The sequence below is a fragment of the Anser anser genome, assembly GCF_964211835.1.
Source record: "Anser anser genome assembly, chromosome: 2".
NCBI lineage: Eukaryota > Metazoa > Chordata > Aves > Anseriformes > Anatidae > Anser > Anser anser.
The window spans coordinates 98,228,660-98,254,017 of NC_139721.1; the positions used below are offsets into that span (position 1 = coordinate 98,228,660).

The 25,358-nt window shown below is 47.9% G+C and overlaps 2 long non-coding RNA genes across 2 annotated transcripts in view; both read left to right on the forward strand.

Moving 5' to 3' along the window:
• The window catches only part of LOC310893324, a 549,839-nt gene that overhangs the window by 253,824 nt on the left and 270,657 nt on the right, over positions 1–25,358 (forward strand). The window lies entirely within an intron of this gene.
• Positions 662–24,471, forward strand: LOC310893325. The gene is made up of 2 exons (XR_014578905.1): positions 662–1,062; positions 14,815–24,471. It is a non-coding gene; the product is annotated as an uncharacterized lncRNA (long non-coding RNA).

Genomic DNA, 25,358 nt, shown 5'->3' on the forward strand with positions numbered 1-25,358 from the left:
CTTTTATCCCTAGCAGGCCTCCCCCCATTAACAGGCTTTATACCAAAGTGACTTATCATCCAAGAACTAACTAAACAGGAAATAACACCAGCAGCCATGGCAATTGCCATGCTATCACTGCTCAGCCTCTTCTTCTACCTACGCCTCGCATACCACTCAACAATTACCCTTCCCCCCAACTCCTCTAACCACATAAAACAATGATACACTAGCAAAGCCCCAAGCACACCTACTGCGGTCCTTGCCTCACTATCAATCCTCTTACTTCCCCTGTCCCCAATAATACATGCCATTGTCTAGAAACTTAGGATAACACCCCAAACCGAAGGCCTTCAAAGCCTTAAATAAGAGTTAAACCCTCTTAGTTTCTGCACATTAAGACTTACAGAATATTAACCTGTATCTTCTGAATGCAAGTCAGACGCTTTAATTAAGCTAAAGCCTCCCTAGACAGATGGGCTTCGATCCCACAAAACTCTAGTTAACAGCTAAATGCCTAAACCAATTGGCTTCTGCCTACAAAGACCCTGACGCACCCTAGTGCGCATCGATGAGCTTGCAACTCAACATGAATTTCACTACAGAGCCGATAAGAAGAGGAATTAAACTTCTGTAAAAAGGACTACAGCCTAACGCTTCAACACTCAGCCATCTTACCCGTCACCTTCATCAACCGATGACTATTTTCCACTAACCATAAGGATATTGGCACCCTGTACCTCATCTTCGGGGCATGAGCAGGAATAGTCGGCACCGCACTCAGCCTATTAATCCGCGCAGAACTAGGACAACCAGGAACTCTCCTAGGCGACGACCAAATTTACAATGTAATCGTTACCGCTCACGCCTTTGTAATAAGCTTCTTTATAGTCATACCCATCATGATCGGAGGATTCGGCAACTGATTAGTCCCCCTCATAATCGGTGCCCCCGACATAGCATTCCCGCGAATAAACAACATAAGCTTTTGACTCCTCCCCCCATCATTCCTCCTACTACTAGCCTCATCCACTGTAGAAGCTGGCGCCGGCACAGGCTGAACTGTCTACCCTCCCCTAGCAGGTGACCTTGCCCACGCCGGAGCTTCAGTAGACCTGGCTATCTTCTCACTCCACTTAGCCGGTATCTCCTCCATCCTTGGGGCCATCAACTTTATCACCACAGCCATCAACATAAAACCCCCCGCACTCTCACAATACCAAACCCCACTATTTGTCTGATCCGTACTAATTACCGCCATCCTACTCCTTCTATCACTCCCCGTACTCGCCGCCGGTATTACAATATTACTAACTGATCGAAACCTAAACACCACATTCTTCGACCCCGCTGGAGGAGGAGACCCAATCCTGTACCAACACCTATTCTGATTCTTCGGACACCCAGAAGTCTATATTCTGATCCTACCGGGGTTCGGAATCATCTCACACGTAGTCACGTACTACTCAGGCAAAAAGGAGCCCTTCGGCTACATGGGAATAGTCTGAGCCATACTATCCATCGGCTTCCTAGGATTCATCGTCTGAGCTCACCACATGTTTACAGTAGGAATAGACGTTGATACCCGAGCCTACTTTACATCAGCCACTATAATCATTGCCATCCCTACCGGAATCAAAGTATTTAGCTGACTAGCCACCCTGCACGGAGGAACAATCAAATGAGACCCCCCCCAATACTATGAGCTCTAGGATTTATCTTCCTATTTACCATCGGAGGATTAACAGGAATCGTTCTTGCAAACTCTTCCCTAGACATCGCCCTGCACGACACGTACTACGTAGTTGCCCACTTCCACTACGTCCTATCCATAGGCGCCGTCTTTGCCATTCTAGCAGGATTTACTCACTGATTCCCACTACTCACTGGGTTTACCCTACACCAAACATGAGCAAAAGCCCACTTCGGGGTAATATTTACAGGAGTAAACCTAACGTTCTTCCCCCAGCACTTCCTAGGCCTAGCAGGAATACCCCGACGATACTCGGACTATCCCGACGCCTACACACTATGAAACACCATTTCCTCCATCGGCTCCCTAATCTCAATAGTAGCCGTAATCATACTAATATTCATCATCTGAGAAGCCTTTTCGGCCAAACGAAAAGTCCTACAACCAGAACTAACTACCACAAACGTTGAATGAATCCACGGCTGCCCTCCCCCATACCATACTTTCGAGGAACCGGCCTTCGTCCAAGTACAAGAAAGGAAGGAATCGAACCCTCACATGCTGGTTTCAAGCCAACTGCATTCACCGCTCATGCTTCTTTCTTATGAGACGTTAGTAAACCAATTACATAGCCTTGTCAAGACTAAATCACAGGTAAAAATCCTGTACATCTCATGTGGCCAACCACTCCCAACTAGGATTCCAAGACGCCTCATCACCCATCATAGAAGAACTCGTTGAATTCCACGACCACGCCCTAATCGTTGCCCTAGCTATCTGCAGCCTAGTTCTCTACCTTTTAGCCCACATACTAACAGAAAAACTCTCGTCCAATGCTGTAGACGCCCAAGAAGTAGAGCTGATCTGGACAATCCTACCTGCTATCGTCCTGGTACTCCTCGCCCTCCCATCCCTACAAATCCTCTACATAATGGACAAAATCGATGAACCAGACCTCACCCTAAAAGCCATCGGCCACCAATGATACTGAAGCTACGAATACACAGACTTCAAAGACCTATCATTCGACTCCTACATAGTGCCCACCCCAGACTTACCCAACGGCCACTTCCGACTGCTAGAAGTTGACCACCGCGTAGTTATCCCAATAGAATCCCCCATCCGCGTGATCATTACTGCAGGAGACGTACTCCACTCCTGAGCAGTCCCAACGCTCGGAGTTAAAACAGACGCAATCCCAGGCCGACTAAACCAAACTTCATTCATTACCACCCGGCCTGGGATTTTTTACGGACAATGCTCAGAAATTTGCGGGGCTAATCACAGCTACATACCCATTGTAGTAGAATCAACCCCACTCCCACATTTCGAGGCCTGATCGTCCCTTCTATCATCATCCTAATCATTAAGAAGCTATGCAACAGCACTAGCCTTTTAAGCTAGCCAAAGAGGGACTTCCCCCTCCTTAATGATATGCCACAGCTTAACCCCGCACCATGATTTTCAATCATAATTATAACCTGATTAACCCTAGCACTCCTCATCCAACCAAAACTACTAGCCTTCACCACAACCAACCCCCCATCAAATAAGACCTCCCTCACTACCAAACCCACACCATGATCCTGACCATGAACCTAAGCTTCTTTGACCAATTTTCCAGCCCCAATCTATTCGGCATCCCCTTAATCCTACTATCCCTACTCTTCCCAGCCCTACTATTCCCGTCCCCAAACAACCGATGAATCAACAACCGCCTTTCTACTATCCAAACATGACTCCTTCACCTAATCACAAAACAACTAATAGTCCCACTCAACAAAAATGGCCACAAATGAGCCATAATATTTACATCCCTAATAATCATACTTCTTACAATCAACCTTCTAGGCCTCCTTCCATATACATTCACCCCAACCACCCAACTATCTATGAACATAGCCCTAGCCTTCCCACTATGGCTCGCCACACTACTAACAGGCCTACGAAACCAACCATCAGCCTCTTTAGCCCACCTATTACCCGAAGGTACCCCTACACCCCTAATCCCCGCACTAATCCTGATCGAAACAACCAGCCTACTAATCCGCCCCCTAGCCCTCGGAGTCCGCCTTACAGCCAACCTTACAGCAGGACACTTACTCATCCAACTCATCTCTACAGCCTCCATTGCATTAATACCCACCCTTCCTGCAGTATCCATCCTAACAATAATCATCCTACTACTCCTAACCATCCTAGAAGTAGCAGTAGCCATAATCCAGGCCTACGTCTTCGTGCTCCTTCTAAGCCTATACTTACAAGAAAACATCTAATGGCACACCAAGCACACTCATACCACATAGTTGACCCAAGCCCTTGACCAATCTTCGGGGCAGCCGCCGCCCTACTCACAACCTCAGGATTAATCATGTGATTCCACTACAACTCATCCATACTACTAACCCTAGGCCTCATCTCAATACTCCTAGTAATACTCCAATGATGACGAGACATTGTACGAGAAAGCACCTTCCAAGGCCATCACACTCCCACAGTCCAAAAAGGCCTACGATACGGCATAATCCTTTTCATCACATCCGAAGCATTCTTCTTCTTAGGGTTCTTCTGAGCGTTCTTCCACTCGAGCCTGGCCCCAACCCCAGAACTAGGAGGCCAATGACCCCCAACAGGAATTAAACCACTCAACCCGATAGAAGTCCCCCTACTAAACACAGCCATCCTACTAGCCTCAGGCGTTACCGTAACGTGAGCCCATCACAGCATCACAGAAGGAAACCGAAAACACGCCATCCACGCCCTAACCCTAACGATCCTCTTGGGATTCTACTTCACAGCCCTACAAGCAATAGAATACCACGAAGCCCCATTCTCAATCGCTGATAGCGTCTACGGATCTACCTTCTTCGTTGCCACTGGATTCCACGGACTCCACGTAATCATCGGATCCTCCTTCCTGACCGTCTGCCTCTTCCGACTGATCAAGTTCCACTTTACATCAGACCACCACTTCGGATTCGAGGCAGCAGCCTGATACTGACACTTCGTAGACGTCATCTGACTATTCCTCTACATAACCATCTACTGATGAGGATCTTGCTCTTCTAGTATATTAATTACAATTGACTTCCAATCTCTAGAATCTGGTATAAACCCAGAGGAGAGCAATGAACGCACTCATGTTCATATTCGCCCTATCATCAATCCTAAGCGCCGCCCTAACCGCATTAAACTTCTGACTCGCCCAAATAAACCCCGACTCAGAGAAACTCTCACCGTACGAATGTGGATTCGACCCACTTGGATCTGCTCGATTACCATTCTCAGTCCGATTCTTCCTCAGTAGCCATCCTGTTCATCCTATTCGACCTAGAAATCGCCCTCCTACTCCCCCTGCCATGAGCCGTCCAACTCCAATCCCCCCTAATGACCCTCACCTGAACTGTAGTGATCCTCCTTCTCCTAACACTCGGACTGGCCTACGAGTGAATTCAAGGGGGCCTAGAATGAGCAGAATAACAGAAAGTTAGTCTAACCAAAAAGATAGCTGGTTTCGACCCAGCAGATTACAGCCAACCCTGTAACTTTCTTATGTCGCCCCTACATTTAAGCTTCTACTCAGCCTTCATTTTCAGCGGACTAGGACTAGCCTTCCACCGAACCCACCTAGTATCCGCCCTACTATGCCTTGAAAGCATAATATTATCGATATTCGTAGGCCTATCAATATGATCCATCGAAAACCAAGTCTCCTCATTCACCATGGTACCAATTCTCATGCTAACCTTCTCAGCGTGTGAGGCGGGCACAGGCCTGGCCATCCTAGTAGCCTCCACCCGCACACATGGCTCCGACCATCTACACAACCTAAACCTCCTGCAATGCTAAAAATCATCCTACCCACAATCATACTTCTTCCAACAGCCCTGCTGTCTCCACCAAAATTTCTATGGACTAACACCACCTTATACAGCCTCCTAATCGCTGCCCTAAGCCTACAGTGATTAATCCCAACCTACTACCCCTACAAATTTTTATCCAACTGAACAGGAATTGACCAAATCTCATCCCCCCTCCTAGTACTATCCTGCTGACTACTCCCACTCATAATCATAGCAAGCCAAAACCACCTGCAACAAGAACCCCTACAACGCAAACGAATCTTTATCTCAACCTTAGTCGCAGTCCAGCCATTCATCCTACTAGCCTTTTCCACCACAGAACTAGCACTATTTTACATCTCATTTGAAGCAACCCTCATTCCCACCCTAATCTTAATCACCCGATGGGGGAACCAACCAGAACGCCTAAGCGCTGGCATCTACCTGCTATTCTACACGCCAGTAAGCTCTCTACCCCTGCTAATCACAATCATACACCTATACGTGAAAATTGGCACCCTGCACCTGCCAACCCTACAACTAACCCACCCAACCCTATCCACCTCATGGACAGGAATACTATCAGGTCTAGCACTGCTCATAGCATTCATAGTAAAAGCCCCACTATACGGCCTACACCTCTGACTGCCAAAAGCCCACGTAGAAGCACCCATCGCAGGCTCAATACTCCTCGCCGCCCTACTACTAAAGCTAGGAGGATACGGAATTATACGAGTCACTCTATTTATGGGCCCACTGTCCAACCTCCTGCACTACCCCTTCCTAACCCTGGCCCTATGAGGCGCCCTAATGACTAGCTCAATCTGCCTACGACAGACAGACCTAAAATCACTAATCGCTTATTCATCCGTTAGCCACATAGGCCTAGTTATCGCCGCAGGAATAATCCAAACCCACTGATCATTCTCAGGGGCAATGATCCTAATAATTTCCCATGGACTAACTTCCTCCATACTATTCTGCCTAGCCAACACAAACTATGAACGTACGCACAGCCGAATTCTACTACTCACACGAGGCCTACAACCTCTCCTACCACTCATAGCTACCTGATGATTGCTGGCCAATCTAACAAACATAGCCTTACCCCCAACAACAAACCTCATAGCAGAGCTAACCATTATAATCACCTTATTCAACTGATCTGCCTTCACGATCATCCTAACAGGAATCGCAACCCTACTAACCGCCTCCTACACCTTATTCATACTACTAATGACCCAACGAGGCTCAATCCCCTCCCACATCACATCTATGCAAAACTCAACCACGCGAGAACACCTGCTCATAACACTCCACATTATCCCAATATTCCTCCTAATCCTCAAACCCGAACTGATCTCCGGAATCCCCTCATGCAAGTATAGTTTAAACCAAACATTAGACTGTGATTCTAAGAATAGAAGTTCAAACCTTCTTACCTGCCGAGGGGAGGGTTTAACCAACAAGAGCTGCTAACTCTTACATCTGAGCCTAAAACCTCAGCCCCCTTACTTTTAAAGGATAACAGCAATCCACTGGTCTTAGGAACCACCCATCTTGGTGCAAATCCAAGTAAAAATAGTGAACCCCACACTACTAATCAACTCCCTCACACTACTCACGCTGACAATCCTCCTAACCCCAATCATCCTGCCATTTCTATTTAAAAACTTTAAAAACACCCCACAAGCCACCACCCGCGCTGTTAAAACCGCATTCCTAATTAGCCTAGCCCCTACAACCGCATTCATCTACTCGGGAGTAGAATCTGTCACCTGCCACTGGGAGTGAAAATTCATTATAAACTTTAAAATCCCCCTGAGCCTAAAAATAGACCAATACTCAATAACATTTCTTCCAATCGCCCTATTTGTAACATGATCAATCCTACAATTCGCCATATGATACATGGCCTCAGAGCCATACGTAACAAAATTTTTCACCTACCTACTGACATTCCTAGTTGCCATACTCCTCCTAACAACCGCAAACAACATATTCCTCCTATTCGTAGGCTGGGAAGGAGTACGAATCATGTCCTTCCTTCTCATCGGCTGATGACAAGGCCGAGCAGATGCCAACACCGCCGCCCTACGAGCCGTAATCTACAACCGAATCGGAGACATCGGACTGATCCTGAGCATAGCATGACTAGCTTCAACATTCAACACCTGAGAGATCCAACAAGCCGTACACCCCCACCAAACCCCAATCCTCCCCCTCATAGGATTAATCCTCGCAGCCGCAGGAAAATCCGCCCAATTTGGACTCCACCCATGACTGCCCGCAGCAATAGAAGGCCCCACCCCAGTATCAGCCCTACTGCACTCCAGTACCATAGTAGTAGCCGGAATCTTCCTGCTCATCCGCATGCACCCCCTGCTAGCCACCAACCAGACAGCCCTAACTGCCTGCCTATGCCTAGGTGCTCTATCAACCCTATTCGCTGCCACATGCGCCCTAACCCAAAATGACATCAAAAAAATCATTGCTTTCTCAACATCCAGCCAACTAGGACTAATAATAGTCACTATCGGACTAAACCTCCCACAACTAGCCTTCCTACACATCTCAACCCATGCCTTCTTTAAAGCCATACTATTCCTATGCTCAGGGTCTATCATCCACAACCTAAACGGAGAACAAGATATCCGAAAGATAGGAGGCCTACAGAAAATACTCCCAGTCACTACTTCCTGCCTAACCATCGGAAACCTGGCGCTGATAGGAACCCCATTCCTAGCCGGATTCTACTCAAAAGACCTCATCATCGAAAGCTTAAACACATCATACCTAAATACTTGAGCCCTACTCCTAACCCTTATAGCCACAGCATTCACCGCAACCTACAGCATCCGCATAACCATCCTAGTCCAAGCTGGACAAACCCGAATCCCCCCAATAGTATCAATAAACGAAAACAACCCACTAATCACCGCCCCCCTAACCCGACTCGCCCTAGGCAGCATTACAGCAGGAATAATCATTACCTCTTTCATCACACCAACCAAAACCCCCCCAATAACCATACCCCTTATCACCAAAACTGCTGCCATCCTCATAACAATCCTAGGAATCATCCTAGCCCTAGAACTATCGAACATAACACACACCCTCACTCACCCCAAACCAAACCCCCTCATAAACTTCTCCTCTGCATTAGGGTACTTCAACCCCCTAGTACACCGATTCTTCTCCAAAAACCTACTAGAAAAGGGACAAAACATTGCCCTACACTTGATCGACCTCTCCTGACTCAAAAAAATAGGGCCAGAGGGCCTTGCTGAACTACAAGTAGCCGCAAGCAAAGCCGCAACCTCAATACACACAGGGCTAATTAAGGCCTACCTAGGATCCTTCGCCCTCTCCATCCTGGTAATAATCCTAATAACACACAGACTCACTAATGGCCCCTAACATCCGCAAATCCCATCCCCTACTAAAAATAATCAACAACTCCCTAATCGACCTACCCGCCCCCTCCAACATCTCTGCCTGATGAAACTTCGGCTCCCTTCTAGCCATCTGCTTAGCCACACAAATCCTAACAGGCCTGCTACTAGCCATACACTACACCGCAGACACTTCACTCGCCTTCTCCTCAGTAGCTCACACATGCCGAGACGTCCAGTACGGATGGCTCATCCGCAACCTCCACGCCAACGGTGCTTCGCTCTTCTTTATCTGCATCTACTTACACATCGGACGAGGCCTCTACTACGGCTCCTACCTATACAAAGAAACCTGAAACACAGGAGTAATCCTCCTACTCACCCTAATAGCAACTGCCTTCATAGGGTATGTCCTACCATGAGGACAAATGTCATTCTGAGGGGCCACCGTAATCACCAACCTATTCTCAGCCATCCCGTACATTGGGCAAACTCTAGTAGAATGAGCCTGAGGAGGATTCTCAGTAGACAATCCAACCTTAACCCGATTCTTCGCCATCCACTTCCTACTGCCCTTCCTAATTGCAGGAATCACCCTAGTCCACCTAACCTTCCTACACGAATCAGGCTCAAATAACCCACTAGGAATCGTATCAGACTGCGACAAAATCCCATTCCACCCATACTTCTCCATTAAAGACAGCTTAGGGCTTACCCTAATAATCACCCCTCTAATAGAACTAGCCCTATTTTCACCGAACCTCCTGGTTCTTGGAATCCTAGTTGGGAGTGGTTGGCCACATGAGATGTACAGGATTTTTACCTGTGATTTAGTCTTGACAAGGCTATGTAATTGGTTTACTAACGTCTCATAAGAAAGAAGCATGAGCGGTTAATGCAGTTGGCTTGAAACCCATCCCCAGTGGTGCAAGTGCACTCTCTGAACTCACTGAAGTGCATCCCCAGTGGTGCCAGTGCACTCTCTGGACTCACTGGACTGCATCCCCAGTGGTGCCAGTGCACTCTCTGGACTCACTGCACTGCATCCCCAGTGGTGCCAGTGCACTCTCTGGACTCACTGCAGTGCAGCCCCAGTGGTGCCAGTGCAGTCTCTGGACTCACTGCAGTGCATCCCCAGTGGTGCCAGTGCAGTCTCTGGACTCACTGCACTGCATCCCCAGTGGTGCCAGTGCAGTCTCTGGACTCACTGCACTGCATCCCCAGTGGTGCCAGTGCACTCTCTGGACTCACTGCAGTGCATCCCCAGTGGTGCCAGTGCAGTCTCTGGACTCACTGCAGTGCATCCCCAGTGGTGCCAGTGCACTCTCTGGACTCACTGAAGTGCATCCCCAGTGGTGTCAGTGCACTCACTGGACTGACTGCACTGCATCCCCAGTGGTGCCAGTGCGCTCTCCGGAGTCACAGCACTGCATCCCCAGTGGTGCCAGTGCACTCACTGGACTCACTGTACTGCATCACAGGTGGTGCCAGTGCACTCTCTGGACTCACTACAGTGAATCCCCGGTGGTGCCAGTGCACTCTCTGCACTCACTGCACAGCATCCCCAGTGGTGCCAGTGCACTCACTGGACTCACTGGACTGCATCCCCAGTGGTGCCAGTGCACTCTCTGGACTCACTGAACTGCATCCCCAGTGGTGCCAGTGCACTCTCTGGACTCACTGCACTGCATCCCCAGTGGTGTCAGTGCACTCTCTGGACTCACTGAAGTGCATCCCCAGTGGTGCCAGTGCACTCTCTGGACCCACTGCAGTGCATCCCCAGTGGTGCCAGTGCACTCTCTGGACTCACTGCACTGCATCCCCAGTGGTGATGGTACAATCTCTGGACTCACTGTAGTGCATCCCCAGTGATGCCAGTGCACTCTCTGGACTCACTGCAGTGCATCCCCTGTGGTGCCAGTGCACTCTCTGGACTCACTGCACTGCATCCCCAGTGGTGCCAGTGCACTCTCCGGACTCACTGCACTGCATCCCCAGTGGTGCCAGTGCACTCTCTGGACTCACTGCAGTGCATCCCCAGTGGTGCCAGTGCACTCTCTGGACTCACTGCACTGCATCCCCAGTGGTGCCAGTGCACTCTCTGCACTCACTGCACTGCATTCCCAGTGGTGCCAGTGAAGTCTCTGGACTTACTGCACTGCATCCCCAGTGGTGCCAGTGCAATCTCTGGACTCACTGCAGTTCATCCCCAGTGGTGCCAGTGCACTCTCTGGACTCACTGCAGTGCATCCCCAGGGCAAAAGCGGGGATGTGAACATAAGACGAGAAGACCCTGTGGAACTTAAAAATCAACGACCACCGCGAATCCTCAATCAACCCCACTGGGGCCACTACCATCGCAGAGCCTGGTCGATATTTTTCGGTTGGGGCGACCTTGGAGGAGAACAAATCCTCCAAAAACAAGACCATACCTCTTTACCTAGAGCTACCCCTCAAAGTGCTAACAGTGACCAGACCCAATATAATTGATTAATGGACCAAGCTACCCCAGGGATAACAGCGCAATCCCCCTCAAGAGCCCATATCGACAGGGGGGTTTACGACCTCGATGTTGGATCAGGACATCCTAATGGTGCAGCCGCTATTAAGGGTTCGTTTGTTCAACGATTAACAGTCCTACGTGATCTGAGTTCAGACCGGAGCAATCCAGGTCGGTTTCTATCTATGACACACTCTCCCCAGTACGAAAGGACCGGGAAAGTGGGGCCAATACCACAAGCACGCCCCCCCCCCGCTCTAAGCAGTGAAACCAACTAAACCGTGAAGAGGGCCTTCCCCCACCACTTTCAATCCTAGAAAAGGACCAGCTAGAGTGGCAGAGCCCGGCAAGTGCAGAAGGCTTAAGCCCTTTCCCCAGAGGTTCAAATCCTCTCCCTAGCTTCACCCATGATTCAAATAACAACACTAAGCTGCCTCGTTATATCCCTCCTATACATCATCCCAATCCTGATTGCCGTAGCCTTCCTAACCCTAGTAGAACGGAAAATCCTAAGCTACATACAATCCCGCAAAGGCCCTAACGTTGTCGGGCCTTTTGGCCTACTTCAACCATTTGCGGACGGACTGAAACTATTTACCAAAGAGCCCATCCGACCCTCTACCTCTTCCCCACTTCTATTCATTCTGATACCAATACTAGCCCTTGTCCTAGCCCTCACCACTTGAGCACCACTACCACTCCCATTTCCCCTAGCAGATCTAAACCTCGGAGTTCTCTTCCTAATAGCCATGTCAAGCCTAGCCGTCTACTCAGTCCTATGATCAGGCTGAGCCTCGAACTCAAAATACGCACTAATCGGAGCCCTACGGGCAGTAGCACAGACCATTTCATACGAAGTGACACTGGCCATAATCCTGCTATCAATAATCATACTAAGCGGAAGCTACACACTCAGCTCCTTTGCCGTCGCACAGGAGCCTCTATACTTCATTTTCTCCTCATGACCCCTAGCAATAATATGATACGTATCCACCCTAGCAGAGACAAACCGAGCTCCTTTTGACCTCACAGAGGGTGAATCTGAGCTAGTCTCAGGGTTTAACGTTGAATACGCCGCAGGACCCTTCGCCTTATTCTTCCTAGCTGAATATGCGAACATTATGCTAATAAATACACTTACAGCCATCATATTCCTAAACCCAAGCGCCCTAGGGCCACCCACAGAACTATTCCCCGTCATCCTAGCCACAAAAGTCCTCCTACTATCTTCTGGTTTCTTATGGGTCCGAGCTTCATACCCACGATTCCGATATGACCAACTAATGCACCTACTATGAAAAAACTTCCTACCCCTCACACTAGCTCTGTGCCTCTGACACATCAGCATACCTATCTGCTATGCAGGCCTACCTCCTTACATAAGGAAATGTGCCTGAACTACAAAGGGTCACTATGATAAAGTGAACATAGAGGTATAACAGCCCTCTCATTTCCTGTTGACCTTAGAAAAGTAGGAATTGAACCCACACAAGAGAAATCAAAATTCTCCATACTTCCCTTATATTATTTTCTAGTAGAGTCAGCTAATCAAGCTATCGGGCCCATACCCCGAAAATGATGGTTTAACCCCCTCCTCTACTAATGAACCCTTACGCGACCCCAATCATAACCTTCAGCCTCATCTTGGGCACCACAATCACAATTTCCAGCAACCACTGAGTTCTGGCCTGGACAGGACTGGAGATCAACACACTAGCCATCATTCCCCTAATTGCCAAATCCCACCACCCACGAGCAGTAGAAGCCGCAACGAAATACTTCCTAACCCAAGCAGCTGCTTCCGCCCTGGTCCTATTCTCTAGCATAACCAATGCCTGAGTCACCGGCCAATGAGACATCACACAAATAAACCACCCAACCTCCTGTCTACTACTGACAGCAGCAATCGCTATTAAACTGGGCCTAGTGCCATTTCACTTCTGATTCCCAGAAGTACTACAAGGATCGCCACTAATAACAGCCCTGCTACTCTCGACCCTCATAAAATTCCCCCCACTAACCCTGCTCCTACTAACATCCAAATCCCTCGACCCAGCTCTACTCACCGCCATGGCCCTAGCCTCAACAGCACTAGGAGGCTGAATAGGACTGAACCAAACACAAACACGCAAAATCCTAGCCTTCTCGTCCATCTCCCACTTAGGCTGAATCGCCATCATCCTAGTTTACAGCCCCAAATTGGCCTTACTTACCTTCTACCTATACACAATCATAACATCAGCCGTATTCCTAGCCCTTAACAAAATCAAAGCCCTTAACCTATCCATGATCACAACCTCATGAACAAAAACCCCAGTGCTAAACGCCACCCTAATACTAGTACTTTTATCCCTAGCAGGCCTCCCCCCATTAACAGGCTTTATACCAAAGTGACTTATCATCCAAGAACTAACTAAACAGGAAATAACACCAGCAGCCATGGCAATTGCCATGCTATCACTGCTCAGCCTCTTCTTCTACCTACGCCTCGCATACCACTCAACAATTACCCTTCCCCCCAACTCCTCTAACCACATAAAACAATGATACACTAGCAAAGCCCCAAGCACACCTACTGCGGTCCTTGCCTCACTATCAATCCTCTTACTTCCCCTGTCCCCAATAATACATGCCATTGTCTAGAAACTTAGGATAACACCCCAAACCGAAGGCCTTCAAAGCCTTAAATAAGAGTTAAACCCTCTTAGTTTCTGCACATTAAGACTTACAGAATATTAACCTGTATCTTCTGAATGCAAGTCAGACGCTTTAATTAAGCTAAAGCCTCCCTAGACAGATGGGCTTCGATCCCACAAAACTCTAGTTAACAGCTAAATGCCTAAACCAATTGGCTTCTGCCTACAAAGACCCTGACGCACCCTAGTGCGCATCGATGAGCTTGCAACTCAACATGAATTTCACTACAGAGCCGATAAGAAGAGGAATTAAACCTCTGTAAAAAGGACTACAGCCTAACGCTTCAACACTCAGCCATCTTACCCGTCACCTTCATCAACCGATGACTATTTTCCACTAACCATAAGGATATTGGCACCCTGTACCTCATCTTCGGGGCATGAGCAGGAATAGTCGGCACCGCACTCAGCCTATTAATCCGCGCAGAACTAGGACAACCAGGAACTCTCCTAGGCGACGACCAAATTTACAATGTAATCGTTACCGCTCACGCCTTTGTAATAAGCTTCTTTATAGTCATACCCATCATGATCGGAGGATTCGGCAACTGATTAGTCCCCCTCATAATCGGTGCCCCCGACATAGCATTCCCGCGAATAAACAACATAAGCTTTTGACTCCTCCCCCCATCATTCCTCCTCCTACTAGCCTCATCCACTGTAGAAGCTGGCGCCGGCACAGGCTGAACTGTCTACCCTCCCCTAGCAGGTAACCTTGCCCACGCCGGAGCTTCAGTAGACCTGGCTATCTTCTCACTCCACTTAGCCGGTATCTCCTCCATCCTTGGGGCCATCAACTTTATCACCACAGCCATCAACATAAAACCCCCCGCACTCTCACAATACCAAACCCCACTATTTGTCTGATCCGTACTAATTACCGCCATCCTACTCCTTCTATCACTCCCCGTACTCGCCGCCGGTATTACAATATTACTAACTGATCGAAACCTAAACACCACATTCTTCGACCCCGCTGGAGGAGGAGACCCAATCCTGTACCAACACCTATTCTGATTCTTCGGACACCCAGAAGTCTATATTCTGATCCTACCGGGGTTCGGAATCATCTCACACGTAGTCACGTACTACTCAGGCAAAAAGGAGCCCTTCGGCTACATGGGAATAGTCTGAGCCATACTATCCATCGGCTTCCTAGGATTCATCGTCTGAGCTCACCACATGTTTACAGTAGGAATAGACGTTGATACCCGAGCCTACTTTACATCAGCCACTATAATCATTGCCATCCCTACCGGAATCAAAGTATTTAGCTGACTAGCCACCCTGCACGGAGGAACAATCAAATGAGACCCCCCCCAATACTATGAGCTCTAGGATTTATCTTCCTATTTACCATCGGAGGATTAACAGGAATCGTTCTTGCAAACTCTTCCCTAGACATCGCCCTGCACGACACGTACTACGTAGTTGCCCACTTCCACTACGTCCTATCCATAGGCGCCGTCTTTGCCATTCTAGCAGGATTTACTCACTGATTCCCACTACTCACTGGGTTTACCCTACACCAAACATGAGCAAAAGCCCACTTCGGGGTAATATTTACAGGAGTAAACCTAACGTTCTTCCCCCAGCACTTCCTAGGCCTAGCAGGAATACCCCGACGATACTCGGACTATCCCGACGCCTACACACTATGAAACACCATTTCCTCCTAGTCCTAGGACTTAGAGAAACTCCAGTACTAAAAATAGTAAACACAAGCAATAATTTCATATACTTCACTCTCACTCACCACTCAACTATCAGCTAACCACACCCCCGTCCACATAGCTTAACACAAAGCATGGCACTGAAGTTGCCAAGATGGCATAAAACATGCCTGCGGACAAAAGACTTAGTCCTAACCTTACGGTTGGTTTTTGCTAAATATATACATGCAAGTATCCGCGCCCCAGTGTAAACGCCCTCGACCACCTACCCCCATACAGGCCTTGAGGAGCGGGTATCAGGCACACCCAAGTAGTAGCCCAAGACGCCTCGCTAAGCCACGCCCCCACGGGTATTCAGCAGTAATTAACATTAAGCAATGAGTGCAAACTTGACTTAGTTATAGCAACAGCCTAACTTCAAGGGTTGGTAAATCTTGTGCCAGCCACCGCGGTCATACAAGAAACCCAAATCAACCGTCCTATTGACACGGTGTAAAGAGTGGTAAAATGCCTATCCTAGCTAACTAAGATCAAAATGCAACTGAGCTGTCATAAGCCCAAGATGCACCTAAACACACCATTAAGATGATCTTAGGAACTAACGACTGATTTAAACCCACGAAAGCCAGAGCCCAAACTGGGATTAGATACCCCACTATGCCTGGCCCTAAATCTTGATACTTACTTTACCGAAGTATCCGCCAGAGAACTACGAGCACAAACGCTTAAAACTCTAAGGACTTGGCGGTGCCCCAAACCCACCTAGAGGAGCCTGTTCTACAATCGATAATCCCCGATTAACCCAACCACCCCTTGCCAACACAGCCTACATACCGCCGTCGCCAGCCCACCTCGAATGAGAGCACAACAGTGGACACAATAGCACCCCGCTAATAAGACAGGTCAAGGTATAGCCTATGGAGTGGAAGAAATGGGCTACATTCCCTATTCATAGGGCACACGGAAAGAAGCGTGAAACCACTTCTGGAAGGCGGATTTAGCAGTAAAGTGGGACAATAGAGCCTACTTTAAGCCGGCCCTGGGGCACGTACATGGTTAAACATGCCTGTTAGTAGTGTGGCGAGCCATAGTGGGAAGGCTAGGGCTATGTTCATAGATAGTTGGGTGGTTGGGGTGAATGTATATGGAAGGAGGCCTAGAAGGTTGATTGTAAGAAGTATGATTATTAGGGATGTAAATATTATGGCTCATTTGTGGCCATTTTTGTTGAGTGGGACTATTAGTTGTTTTGTGATTAGGTGAAGGAGTCATGTTTGGATGGTAGAAAGGCGGTTGTTGATTCATCGGTTGTTTGGGGACGGGAATAGTAGGGCTGGGAAGAGTAGGGATAGTAGAATTAAGGGGATGCCAAATAGATTGGGGCTGGAAAATTGGTCACAGAAGCTTAGGTTCATGGTCAGGATCATGGTGTGGGTTTGGTAGTGAGGGAGGTCTTATTTGATGGGGGGTTGGTTGTGGTGAAGGCTAGTAGTTTTGGTTGGATGAGGAGTGCTAGGGTTAATCAGGTTATAATTATGATTGAAAATCATGGTGCGGGGTTAAGCTGTGGCATATCATTAAGGAGGGGGAAGTCCCTCTTTGGCTAGCTTAAAAGGCTAGTGCTGTTGCATAGCTTCTTAATGATTAGGATGATGATAGAAGGGACGATCAGGCCTCGAAATGTGGGAGTGGGGTTGATTCTACTGCAATGGGTATGTAGCTGTGATTAGCCCCGCAAATTTCTGAGCATTGTCCGTAAAAAATCCCAGGCCGGGTGGTAATGAATGAAGTTTGGTTTAGTCGGCCTGGGATTGCGTCTGTTTTAACTCCGAGCGTTGGGACTGCTCAGGAGTGGAGTACGTCTCCTGCAGTAATGATCACGCGGATGGGGGATTCTATTGGGATAACTACGCGGTGGTCAACTTCTAGCAGTCGGAAGTGGCCGTTGGGTAAGTCTGGGGTGGGCACTATGTAGGAGTCGAATGATAGGTCTTTGAAGTCTGTGTATTCGTAGCTTCAGTATCATTGGTGGTCGATGGCTTTTAGGGTGAGGTCTGGTTCATCGATTTTGTCCATTATGTAGAGGATTTGTAGGGATGGGAGGGCGAGGAGTACCAGGACGATAGCAGGTAGGATTGTCCAGATCAGCTCTACTTCTTGGGCGTCTACAGCATTGGACGAGAGTTTTTCTGTTAGTATGTGGGCTAAAAGGTAGAGAACTAGGCTGCAGATAGCTAGGGCAACGATTAGGGCGTGGTCGTGGAATTCAACGAGTTCTTCTATGATGGGTGATGAGGCGTCTTGGAATCCTAGTTGGGAGTGGTTGGCCACATGAGATGTACAGGATTTTTACCTGTGATTTAGTCTTGACAAGGCTATGTAATTGGTTTACTAACGTCTCATAAGAAAGAAGCATGAGCGGTTAACCTCCTGGGAGACCCAGAAAACTTCACCCCAGCAAACCCGCTAATAACCCCACCACACATCAAGCCAGAATGATACTTCCTATTCGCCTACACCATCCTACGTTCAATCCCAAATAAACTAGGAGGCGTATTAGCACTGGCCGCCTCCGTACTGATCCTATTCCTAATCCCATTCCTGCACAAATCAAAACAACGAGCAATAACATTCCGACCACTCTCCCAGCTCCTATTCTGAGTACTAGTCGCCGACCTCCTCGTCCTAACATGAGTAGGAAGCCAACCCGTCGAACACCCATTCATCATCATCGGCCAACTCGCTTCAATCGCCTACTTCACTATCCTCCTATTTCTCCTCCCCACCGCAAGCGCCCTAGAAAACAAAATACTCAACTGCTAAATACTCTAATAGTTTATAAAAACATTGGTCTTGTAAACCAAAGATTGAAGACTTACCACTTCTTAGAGTACCCCAAACTCAGAAAAAAAGGACTCAAACCTTTATCTCCAGCTCCCAAAGCTGGCATTTTCAATAAACTATTCTCTGACCCTAACCCCTAAACCGCCCGAATAGCACCCCGCGACAACCCCCGCACAAGCTCCAATACAACAAACAAAGTCAACAACAGCCCCCAACCCGCCACTAAAAACATCCCTGCCCCATGTGAATAAAACATGGAAACTCCACTAAAATCCGACCGAACAACAAACACCCCAACATTATTCACAGTAGAAACCCCGAACTTCCAAGCCCCCATAAACCCCCCAAACACCAACCCCCCAAAAACAATTGCCACAAACGCTACTGCACATCCAATCACCCGTCAATCCCCCCAAGCCCCAGGGAAAGGCTCCGCTGCTAAAGCTACTGAATAAACAAACACCACCAGCATACCCCCCAAATACACCATAAACAGCACTAAAGCCACGAACGAAACCCCAAGGCCCAGCAACCACCCGCACCCCGCCACAGACGCTAACACCAAACCAACAACCCCATAATACGGCGAAGGATTCGACGCCACACCCAAAACACCCACCGCAAAGCAAATCCCTAAAAAAAACATAAAATAAGTCATTATTCCTGCCCGGACACTACCCGAGGCCTGCGGCTCGAAAAGCCGCCATTGTTCTCAACTACAGGAACTAACCGCAAGCCCCCAATAATTCTACCCCATCTATGCCATTATGCTTAACCCCCCCCCCCTCCCCCCCCGAGGCGGGGGTATTTGGTTATGCATATTCGTGCATAAATTTATATACCCCATATACATACATACTATAGTACCAGTAATATATATACATTATATACGGACTATCTTATAAGCAGGTGCTAAACCCATACATGTACACGGCCATTAAACCCTTAAACACACTCCTACCAAACCACCCGGCATGAATGTTCTAGGACCATACCCCACAACACCCAATACAACTCCACTCAAGCGCATAACAAGACCCCATTTTAATGAATGCTCACAGGACATGCTCCAACAACAACTCTCCACCACATATCTCATGCAGTTCGTATCAGACGGATTTATTAATCGTACTCCTCACGTGAAATCAGCAACCCGTTGCACATAATGTCCGGTATGACTAGCTTCAGGCCCATACGTTCCCCCTAAACCCCTCGCCCTCCTCACATTTTTGCGCCTCTGGTTCCTCGGTCAGGGCCATCCATTGGGTTCACTCACCCCTCCTTGCCCTTCAAAGTGGCATCTGTGAGTACTTTCACCTTCTCAATGCGTAATCGCGGCATGTTCCAGCTTTTTGGCGCCTCTGGTTCCTCTTATTTTTTCCGGGGTTACCTCACAGGTGGCTATTCCCAGTGATCTCGGGGGTCCCACAATCTAAGCCTGGACACACCTGCCTCACGGCCTATCCTATATTTCAAGGGTCCCTCGATGAGACGGTTGGCGTATATGGGGAATCATCCTGACACTGATGCACTTTGACCACATTCAGTTAATGTTACCTCCACCCTCCGGGTTAAATGGGGCTATTGGATGAATGCTCGTTGGACATAGCACAAAACAACAAATCATTAAGCGCAACCCCTGCGCTTCACAAACTAAACCAGTAAACTTTCGCTAACCACCATGTAGCATAAACCTTCATCGCCCAATCCCAGCAAACTACCTCTAAAACTCCATTAATCATCCCTTCCATGACATCATCGGAACGATGTATATATACACACAAACACATACAAAATAACTTAAACTTATTAGAGAAACTCCAGTACTAAAAATAGTAAACACAAGCAATAATTTCATATACTTCACTCTCACTCACCACTCAACTATCAGCTAACCACACCCCCGTCCACATAGCTTAACACAAAGCATGGCACTGAAGTTGCCAAGATGGCATAAAACATGCCTGCGGACAAAAGACTTAGTCCTAACCTTACGGTTGGTTTTTGCTAAATATATACATGCAAGTATCCGCGCCCCAGTGTAAACGCCCTCGACCACCTACCCCCATACAGGCCTTGAGGAGCGGGTATCAGGCACACCCAAGTAGTAGCCCAAGACGCCTCGCTAAGCCACGCCCCCACGGGTATTCAGCAGTAATTAACATTAAGCAATGAGTGCAAACTTGACTTAGTTATAGCAACAGCCTAACTTCAAGGGTTGGTAAATCTTGTGCCAGCCACCGCGGTCATACAAGAAACCCAAATCAACCGTCCTATTGACACGGCGTAAAGAGTGGTAAAATGCCTATCCTAGCTAACTAAGATCAAAATGCAACTGAGCTGTCATAAGCCCAAGATGCACCTAAACACACCATTAAGATGATCTTAGGAACTAACGACTGATTTAAACCCACGAAAGCCAGGGCCCAAACTGGGATTAGATACCCCACTATGCCTGGCCCTAAATCTTGATACTTACTTTACCGAAGTATCCGCCAGAGAACTACGAGCACAAACGCTTAAAACTCTAAGGACTTGGCGGTGCCCCAAACCCACCTAGAGGAGCCTGTTCTACAATCGATAATCCCCGATTAACCCAACCACCCCTTGCCAACACAGCCTACATACCGCCGTCGCCAGCCCACCTCGAATGAGAGCACAACAGTGGACACAATAGCACCCCGCTAATAAGACAGGTCAAGGTATAGCCTATGGAGTGGAAGAAATGGGCTACATTCCCCATTCATAGGGCACACGGAAAGAAGCGTGAAACCACTTCTGGAAGGCGGATTTAGCAGTAAAGTGGGACAATAGAGCCTACTTTAAGCCGGCCCTGGGGCACGTACATACCGCCCGTCACCCTCCTCAAAAGCCACATCCCACATAACTAATACCATAAATACGCTGAAGATGAGGTAAGTCGTAACAAGGTAAGTGTACCGGAAGGTGTACTTAGAATATCAAGACGTAGCTATAACACCAAAGCACTCAGCTTACACCTGAAAGATATCTACTAGACCGGATCGTCTTGAAGCCCCCCCTCTAGCTCAACCACACAAATAGTACACCAAAACTAAAGAATTTACTAAACTAATTAAACTAAAGCATTTTACAGTCTTAGTATAGGCGATAGAAAAGACACTTAGACGCGATAGAGACCCCAGTACCGTAAGGGAAAGATGAAATAGCAGTGAAACAATCAAAGCGACAGACAGCAAAGATCAACCCTTGTACCTTTTGCATCATGGTTTAGCGAGAACAACCAAGCAAAGTGAACTAAAGTTTGCCCCCCCGAAACCCAAGCGAGCTACTTTCAAGCAGTTAAAGAGAGCGAACCCGTCTCTGTTGCAAAAGAGTGGGATGACTTGTCAGTAGAGGTGAAAAGCCAACCGAGCTGGGTGATAGCTGGTTACCTGTGAAACGAATCTAAGTTCCCCCTTAATCCTCCCTACCGGACATCCTGAACCCTAATGAGATGATTAAGAGCTATTTAATGGAGGGACAGCTCCATTAAAAAAGGACACAACCTCGACTAGCGGATAATTCTTACTACTGATCCTACCGTGGGCCCTAAAGCAGCCATCAAAAAAGAGTGCGTCAAAGCTCCACCACCTAAAAATACCAAAATAAGATGATTCCCTTATCACAAACAGGTCAACCTATGAATATAGGAGAATTAATGCTAAAATAAGTAACTCAGGGCCACACCCCTCTAACGGCGCAAGCTTACATAGAAACATTATTAACAGACCTAGACAGATACAAAAACCCCTACAAGACCACGTATTAACTAACCCTGTTAACCCGACTCAGGAGCGCCTATAAGAGCGATTAAAATCTGTGAAAGGAACTCGGCAAATTAATAAGGCCCGACTGTTTACCAAAAACATAGCCTTCAGCAAATTAAACAAGTATTGAAGGTGATGCCTGCCCGGTGACTTAGGTTTAACGGCCGCGGTATCCTAACCGTGCAAAGGTAGCGCAATCAATTGTCCCATAAATCGAGACTTGTATGAATGGCTAAACGAGGTCTTAACTGTCTCTCACAGATAATCAGTGAAATTGATCTCCCCGTGCAAAAGCGGGGATGTGAACATAAGACGAGAAGACCCTGTGGAACTTAAAAATCAACGACCACCGCGAATCCTCAATCAACCCCACTGGGGCCACTACCATCGCAGAGCTTGGTCGATATTTTTCGGTTGGGGCGACCTTGGAGGAGAACAAATCCTCCAAAAACAAGACCATACCTCTTTACCTAGAGCTACCCCTCAAAGTGCTAACAGTGACCAGACCCAATATAATTGATTAATGGACCAAGCTACCCCAGGGATAACAGCGCAATCCCCCTCAAGAGCCCATATCGACAGGGGGGTTTACGACCTCGATGTTGGATCAGGACATCCTAATGGTGCAGCCGCTATTAAGGGTTCGTTTGTTCAACGATTAACAGTCCTACGTGATCTGAGTTCAGACCGGAGCAATCCAGGTCGGTTTCTATCTATGACACACTCTCCCCAGTACGAAAGGACCGGGAAAGTGGGGCCAATACCACAAGCACGCCCCCCCCCTCTAAGCAGTGAAACCAACTAAACCGTGAAGAGGGCCTTCCCCCACCACTTTCAATCCTAGAAAAGGACCAGCTAGAGTGGCAGAGCCCGGCAAGTGCAGAAGGCTTAAGCCCTTTCCCCAGAGGTTCAAATCCTCTCCCTAGCTTCACCCATGATTCAAATAACAACACTAAGCTGCCTCATTATATCCCTCCTATACATCATCCCAATCCTGATTGCCGTAGCCTTCCTAACCCTAGTAGAACGGAAAATCCTAAGCTACATACAATCCCGCAAAGGCCCTAACGTTGTCGGGCCTTTTGGCCTACTTCAACCATTTGCGGACGGACTGAAACTATTTACCAAAGAGCCCATCCGACCCTCTACCTCTTCCCCACTTCTATTCATTCTGATACCAATACTAGCCCTTGTCCTAGCCCTCACCACTTGAGCACCACTACCACTCCCATTTCCCCTAGCAGATCTAAACCTCGGAGTTCTCTTCCTAATAGCCATGTCAAGCCTAGCCGTCTACTCAGTCCTATGATCAGGCTGAGCCTCGAACTCAAAATACGCACTAATCGGAGCCCTACGGGCAGTAGCACAGACCATTTCATACGAAGTGACACTGGCCATAATCCTGCTATCAATAATCATACTAAGCGGAAGCTACACACTCAGCTCCTTTGCCGTCGCACAGGAGCCTCTATACTTCATTTTCTCCTCATGACCCCTAGCAATAATATGATACGTATCCACCCTAGCAGAGACAAACCGAGCTCCTTTTGACCTCACAGAGGGCGAATCTGAGCTAGTCTCAGGGTTTAACGTTGAATACGCCGCAGGACCCTTCGCCTTATTCTTCCTAGCTGAATATGCGAACATTATGCTAATAAATACACTTACAGCCATCATATTCCTAAACCCAAGCGCCCTAGGGCCACCCACAGAACTATTCCCCGTCATCCTAGCCACAAAAGTCCTCCTACTATCTTCTGGTTTCTTATGGGTCCGAGCTTCATACCCACGATTCCGATATGACCAACTAATGCACCTACTATGAAAAAACTTCCTACCCCTCACACTAGCTCTGTGCCTCTGACACATCAGCATACCTATCTGCTATGCAGGCCTACCTCCTTACATAAGGAAATGTGCCTGAACTACAAAGGGTCACTATGATAAAGTGAACATAGAGGTATAACAGCCCTCTCATTTCCTGTTGACCTTAGAAAAGTAGGAATTGAACCCACACAAGAGAAATCAAAATTCTCCATACTTCCCTTATATTATTTTCTAGTAGAGTCAGCTAATCAAGCTATCGGGCCCATACCCCGAAAATGATGGTTTAACCCCCTCCTCTACTAATGAACCCTTACGCGACCCCAATCACAACCTTCAGCCTCATCTTGGGCACCACAATCACAATTTCCAGCAACCACTGAGTTCTGGCCTGGACAGGACTGGAGATCAACACACTAGCCATCATTCCCCTAATTGCCAAATCCCACCACCCACGAGCAGTAGAAGCCGCAACGAAATACTTCCTAACCCAAGCAGCTGCTTCCGCCCTGGTCCTATTCTCTAGCATAACCAATGCCTGAGTCACTGGCCAATGAGACATCACACAAATAAACCACCCAACCTCCTGTCTACTACTGACAGCAGCAATCGCTATTAAACTGGGCCTAGTGCCATTTCACTTCTGATTCCCAGAAGTACTACAAGGATCGCCACTAATAACAGCCCTGCTACTCTCGACCCTCATAAAATTCCCCCCACTAACCCTGCTCCTACTAACATCCAAATCCCTCGACCCAGCTCTACTCACCGCCATGGCCCTAGCCTCAACAGCACTAGGAGGCTGAATAGGACTGAACCAAACACAAACACGCAAAATCCTAGCCTTCTCGTCCATCTCCCACTTAGGCTGAATCGCCATCATCCTAGTTTACAGCCCCAAATTGGCCTTACTTACCTTCTACCTATACTAGGATGGCCTCTAGCAGGATTTACTCACTGATTCCCACTACTCACTGGGTTTACCCTACACCAAACATGAGCAAAAGCCCACTTCGGGGTAATATTTACAAGAGTAAACCTAACGTTCTTCCCCCAGCACTTCCTAGGCCTAGCAGGAATACCCCGACGATACTCGGACTATCCCGACGCCTACACACTATGAA